General features: G+C 43.8%; 1 protein-coding gene across 1 annotated transcript in view; it reads left to right on the forward strand.

Moving 5' to 3' along the window:
- MGARP (mitochondria localized glutamic acid rich protein) overlaps positions 1-3142 on the forward strand; it is a 54293-nt gene extending 51151 nt beyond the window's left edge. The window contains exon 6 of the mRNA XM_086889872.1: positions 3054-3142. The gene's annotated coding sequence lies outside the window, so the exon portion shown is untranslated. The remainder of the gene's footprint in view (positions 1-3053) is intronic.
- The last annotated feature ends 3874 nt before the right edge of the window (positions 3143-7016 follow it).

The raw sequence follows: 7016 nt of genomic DNA on the forward strand, positions 1-7016 counted from the left end.
TTTCTGTAGGAGAAAACCCAAAGGCAGCCATGGCCCCAGGGCTAGACAGTACCTTGCAACCGTCACCTGCAATACACTTCGCGACCACCAGATGTCACTGTTGGACAAAAAAAAAAAAAGTCACATGACCTCAGCTTGAGGTGTGGTGAAAGAGAGTAGTTTATTTTTTCAGTGTTTATAGGCTTCCGACCACGACCAAGGATTGAATAGTCAGGTTAACACCTTCCCAACCGCACTGGCCGTGAGAGACGTCCATCAAAAGGCTTATCTTTAATGGAATGTATAAACACCTATGTTTATAGTTACTTCCTTGGGAAAGTGGCTAGAACTTACAGAAAAACAATACTGAAGGCCTGATTCTCAGGGTGACAACCACAGCTACTCCCTGAGGAGATGTTGCCTGCTGCATCACTTGGAGTGGTGGATCAGCCTTAGGAGCGGAGTGGGACTCCTGGAGCCCTTGATAGCGGTGGGTCGGGTCGGACTCCACAGGTCCTCCAGTGCAGCTGGGTCATAGGGGGTGCTCTGGGAATGAATTTAGCCCTTCCCTCTCAGGTGAGGTGAGGGCAGGGGCCGTCTGGATCTTGGTGCCCATGGATTTAGACTCATTTAGGGCTGTTTCCAGCCCACAGAACCCTGGTCCGGTTCTTCCGGTGGCTTCAGGTGGGCTGGTTGAGCCCCACATGTTGGTATGGGTTCCCTGCTCCCTGCTCCAGGTGCAGGTGGATCAGGGGGGCTCTCAATGTCTCCTGGGAGCCTACTGAAGCTGCGAAACTGGTCAGAAACGTGCTGTGGAGTGGGTTGTTCCCTGTCCCTACTTCAAATGGTGAAAGACTTGAAGGGGTTCCTCTGGGACCTGAATTTTCCATGCCGGGGTCTTGTAGCGCCTCGGACACATTTAGTTCTGTGATTCTGGGAGTGGGGACTAATATGGGACTATCTCAGAGAGCTCTTTCTTGGCCTGATGTGTGAGTGGGATGCGGAGCTGTGCTAACGTGTGGTGTCAGCTCCAATCTGGGGGCACTCTGTGGCTGCAGCTCTTGTTTTTCTGGGTCCCTGGAGAATTCTCTGTGTGGTTGTGCTGTGGGTTTCTGCAGTGGTGGGCTCTGTCTCTGCTTAAAATCTGGAATTTTGGGAAGAGCAGTGATGTTTGGAGAGGGGTTTGGAAAAATTCCAGGAGATGCATTCAGGGAGAGAGTGGGGAGGAAGTAAGCTCTGTTTATTTTTTTTTTTTGGGAGTAGAGTGCCATCTGAAGCCTTTGATAACTTTGGGGGCCCCCACGAAGAAGTATTAGAATTTATGAAAGAACTTACGTGGTAAAGATTCCAGAAGGATGTGGTGTAAGTGGTAACACAGTAAAGGTAGCAGGGAAAGAAGGGTTTGAGATTCCTGTCATTGGAGCTGTAGAAATTAGAGGAAGAACAAGAGATGTCTTATTACTTCCTGGAACAGACATTAACTTTTTGGGAGGGGACTTGCAAATACAATTAAGAACAGAAGTTGTGCCAGACAAGGAAGATACCGGGAACACCTGGAGATGCCAAGTTGGGGGTTGCCACGTTTGGGAGTTGACTGCTTCTATGCAAGCAGCGGGATCTCGGAGGCAGTAGCGAGGCCTGGTCTGTCTGACTGGTGGCCAGCGGGGCCCGATTTGTGAGGGGTGCTGCTGGGGTTGGGACCTGCCTAGATTGTGCCAGGGTCTCGAGGAGCGCAAGGTTGCCGGACATGCTTGTCGGCCCGGCGGCGGCGCTGGGCCCAGTTTGTGTGGTTTGCCACTGAAGAGTGGGCTGGCCCGGTGGCAGAGACCCCAGACCCGAGCACTGAAGCCCAGCGCTGTGCTCTCCAGGCGCTACTGCCTCAGCTTTGGCGGGGGCTGGGTGTGCTGAGCACGCCAGTCCTGCGTGTGTGGGGACAGCGCAGAAGAGGGAGGCGGGGCACAGGCTTTGCCCCCAGGGTCCCCATGCAGGTCTATGAGTAACCCACACCCGCAGAGCAGAGCGAGCTGCTAAAACAGACCCTGCCCTGGCTGGAGCCGCTGCAGCAGTAGGGGAGGAGTAAAGGACAGCCTGAAAGAGCTGCTGTGCATAAAAAGAGCAAAGAGTGATAAAACCAAGGAAAAACTAGCCTTAATCTCTCCCTAGCTCTCCAAACTTTGCCAAGTTCTCTAATTTTGATTTCTTAAAGCCAGATTTATATTTCCTCCTTTTTTTTTTCTTTTTTCCCTCTCGTTGCTAAGAGGAGGGGTTTTTTTTGTTTTTTTTGTTTTTTATTTGTTCTAAGAAACTGTTAAAAGAAGTCTGTGACGCTGAACAGTTAGATATTACCCAGAGGGTGGAAAGGTAATAAAAGTGATTCATCTGATGTCAAGACTAACCTAGTCTTGTTTAACTAGTTATAGCTCACAAAAAGAAAAAATTGCCTCTACGTTTACTGTTAAGCTTTTTTTAAAAAACCCAAAAGTTTTTTGAGAATTTTGATGGAAAATCCTAATGTGATGTTTTCACTGTCCCTGTGCTATTGAGACGTACTATTCAAGTACTGCTTGTGATACATGGCATGAATAAATTCGTGCTAAAGTTATAATCTTGTCTGACAAGAATCCTAGCATATTTCCAGGAAACCTTCCCTGACGAGATTATAGTGATATGCAGCAAGGCCAACATGAATATTCATCTGCAAGGGGCATATCTCCAAGAAACCCCCATCCGATAAGACTGCACTCATAAATATTCATCTGCAAGAAGTGCATTTCCAAGAAACCTGACGAAATTACAACATATATGCCCAGCATGAATATTTGTATGCAAGCAGTGTATTCTAAAGGACCACCGAAGAGCCTGAAAACATATAAAAAGCACCTTGGGATAGTTGCAGTTTGTGAAGCATGGTGGGGAAGTGCTGCAGATAGCTTCCTTCCTGTCTCACCCAGTGCTGTTCACCTGGCACAGCACCAAACTGATTTTTGCTTATGGTTTCGTTTTTATGATTGTAATTTGATTATAGAATAAATTTCTTCTTTTTACTAATCAAATTGACTAATCATTTATAACAGACTGCTGACAACTGAAGCAGCAACCCACACCAGGGAACGAGGGTGGATCCATGCCAATCAAAAGACCAGTGAAAGAACCTGAAGAGTGGACTGTAACATCTAAACCAGGTGATACCAAATTGACACTTAAGTGGGGACTGGGTAGTAATGAACTGGGGCAATCCAAATGATCCAAGGAATGTACAAAGCATCACGCCAATCCAGGAAGTAAGGCTAAGCTTATATCATTGGTTTTGAGTGCTGCCTGGACAAGTTCTGAAACACCTTTGATACCCACCTTGGGGAAGAATACCTCCACTTCAAACAGGAGGATCAGGACTGTTTCAGTCAAGAGATCCTCATGTTCTGGCTTTAGCCTGTGACTTATATAAAGAAGTGGGGGGGGATTACAATTTTCATGAGTGCCATACCATATTCCCTGACTGAATCATGCCAATACTGAACATACTAACTGGGTTAAAAGTAAATGTTTAAATTGTAGAAAAATTGGTATTGCAGTTCATGAAGTTAAGCCTCTCATTGCATGAAGTGTTGTATGCCAAATCTATTAAGAACAACTTAAATAATAACTTTGCTTTGTGGATGGGAATTACTAGTTCCTGTTGAATAGGAAATACCTGAGGAATGGTGGGAGACTTTGGTTAAGAGGTGTCAAAAACAATTTACCTAGAAATTGCAAAAAAAGGAAGTGACAAAGAAATAGAGAGCAAGACCAGGTTGGCTGCTTTACTTGCCACCAAGATCATATACACCTCTTATGGGCTAGAAACCCCATAGGCATGGGAGGTGGGAGTATAAGACATACCAGACCTCTGTTAGTCCTTCTTCTGTCACTTATCTTTGTCTTTTCCCTTTCAAGACACTGGCAAGGCCATGTTACAAATGCTACTGAAAGCTTTACATGGAAAAACACTGCAGTTCCTTTTTTATTACTCACACCTATGTCAACAGTCACTGTTATGACCTAATCAAATTAAGTACTTGTATGCAAAATGGGAAAAAATATTGAATTGCAGAAAATCTAGGAACAAGTGGTAACAGATTGAGAAACGCATGTCCAAAAGGAGAGAAATGGATTTGTTTCACATTTGCCAGTAGGGAGAAAAGTCCAAGATTTGGCAAAAGAACAACTGGTAAGCAAAAAGGCAAAGCCAGCACAGCAATCTAGCCCTGTATTAACCTCATGTCAAGACCTGTATACAAAGCTTAAACAGCAGTTAAACAGGGAAATAGATATCTCAAGATTGGGAAAGAACCAGTTTGTGGAATTAGGGGAAAGGGTAAGTAAGGAACTTAACATAACCAACTGTTGGGTCTGTGGAGGGGCTTTGATGACAGAGGAATGGCCATGGAAAGGCAGTAGTTTAAGCTCAGTGGAACTCCTTAAGTGGAACCAGACAAATATAAGAGAGGGGAGCTGACCAGAAGGGTGGGTTCTAAGTTCAGCAGTGATAAGGGAAGAATGTCTCTGGTGTACTGGGAAAAATTTTCTTAACGAAGTAATAAATACTCCCTGAAAAAGGTATAAAAGTTAGTAATGGAACTTCTACATGGTGGATCCCAGAGGAATCAACTCTGTATTGGACTCAGAGAAAGACAAAAGAAAAGAATTGGAAGTGTGATAATGAAACCAGGCTCTTCCAATGTAATGAATTTTACAGGAAAAATCATTATTTTAGAATGCCAGAAATATCCAAATTTTAGGAAAATATAAATCAATATGAAAAAAATAATTATTGGAAAGCACCAAATAGCTTATTTTGGATATGTGGGGAAAGAACATACTCAAGACTCCTTTCACAGTGGAAAGGGAGTTGTACCCTGGGAATCATTCAGACGGAGTTTTGCCTCTTACCAGGACTAGATGAAGATCAATTAGGAGTACCAGTTTATGAAGACCTAAAAAGAAATAAAAGGGAATTGATTGAAGGATTTAAAAAATGAGGGAATGAGACATGGCCTCCTGAATGCATATAGGAAACATATGGGCACAAGATGGAAGTTGGGGATATTGAACCCAAATTTATATCCTAAATTGTATCATAGGTCTCCAAGCTGTTGTAGAAATAATAACTAATGAAACAGCTGGAGCCATGGAATTAACAGTTAGTTAGCAATGCCAGCTCAGAACTGCAGTGTATCAGAATAGGTTGGCCTCAAACTATTTATTGGCTGAAGAAGGAGGTGTTTGTGGGAAATTTGATACATCAGATTGTTGTTTAAAAATTGATGACAACGGAGATGCTGTTCTAGATATCGCCAAGAATATCAGAAAAATAGCCCATGTACCAGGACAGAAATGAGAATCAATGCTGACCACTAGCTGGTGGGATAGTGTATTTGGGATAAAATGGTGGAAGAAGCTAGGTTTCTTCCTCTTATGTGCTACAGCTAGTTTAATATTTCTTCCTTGCTTGATCCTCTGTTTAATTCGGCTAATAACCAGTATAGTCCAAGGCATACAGGTGGTAACAATGCCTATAGACCCAAAATTGGCTGCATCTGGAACAGCACAAAAGATCATGGTATTGAAGAAACAAAATAATACAGAAGACTCTTGAAGAAGCTAAATTGATTTGTGGGAAAAAAAAAAAGAGTGAATAATAGATGCCAGAAAACCAGAATTACTGCTCAAGACAAATGATTTATAAAACAGAAGAGGGGAGATTGTTATAAATACATATTATAATATTGGCTTTTCACAAGTATTAAAATGAATGTTAAATGTATAATGTTAAAATGGCTTTCCTGTATGAATGTATTTTTTTCTCTTCTATTAGCAAATAAATTCTTTTGCTATTAGCAAAAAATTTAGGCATAAGTGGTAATAGTCGATATGGTATGTTTGAACTGCCTGCCAGTTAGGATAAACTCCAGTGAACAGATGATGGGGACCTGACTGCTATCAACACTCACTGCCTGTGGAAAGAAGGAACCAAAGCCCAAATTAAAAGATGATAAGAAAGGTATTAAAACCACAAGCCAAGAAATGCGCATGCTCTAAAAAGGCAGATCCAAAGAGTGGCCATGCAAAATAGATCCCGGGAAATGTAAACTATTTAATAGAAAAGTTTGAATATGCATGAAGCCTATGAATATGCATCAAGTTGTTGCAATAGAAATGGTGTATAAAGGGTGTTACCAAAACACCAGGTGTATTGTTGGCAGAGTGCCAAGCACTTGGCCATTTTAACCCTTTGCTTTGTTATCTTTGTCTCCTATTGCCGTTTATTAAACCTTTTAAAATTTACCAGTACAGCGAACTTTGTTTTTCACAGCAATGTAGGGGTTTCTTTCTGTCTGCAATGAAAATGTAATGCCTCCTCTTCAGCTAAAGCTCTTCTGTTTATTTCTGTGAAATGCCAAGAATGGCATAATGTTGAAGCCCAATGTTTGTAAAGGAGAAGACCAATTCTGTTCGAAGTATCAGACCAGGCTAGATCAAGACAGTCTTGATACATGCTTGCTTCATGAGCGGAGTCTGACCGTGCATCTCATACTGACAGGGAACAACAAAACCTGGATTACGAATTTGACTGGTTTCAAACCCATGTGCTCTGTGAGGCGGCTGCAGTGGGGTAGAACTGGAGGCCAGCATTTAAACACTGTCCGGAATTGGTTCTGTATGCCTTAGGCTCCGCAGCTGGCCAGATACACGGGACGGTTGATTCTGCTGCCCACGAAGGCAGAAATGTTGCTAGGACAACACCGCGCCCGCGGGATTGGAGCGAGGTGTGGATGCAAGCACCTGTTCCGACAGAAGAGGGGCAGCGACACCCTGCTGCGTTCTTCCCCTCAACCTCGCTCCCTGAGTCCTGAACACGGACTCTTCTCGGCTCGGGACACACCGGCCGGAGCGTGAGGGGACATTACTTCATGGGCACACTATAAACCCCCCCGCGCTCCGCAGAGCTCCCTCAGTCGGGCGAGTCCCGCGCAGGCGCGCAGCACCCGCGCATGCCC

This window comes from Cyanistes caeruleus, chromosome 5, assembly GCF_971803275.1.
Source record: "Cyanistes caeruleus chromosome 5, bCyaCae1.hap1.1, whole genome shotgun sequence".
NCBI classification, from domain to species: Eukaryota; Metazoa; Chordata; class Aves; order Passeriformes; family Paridae; genus Cyanistes; species Cyanistes caeruleus.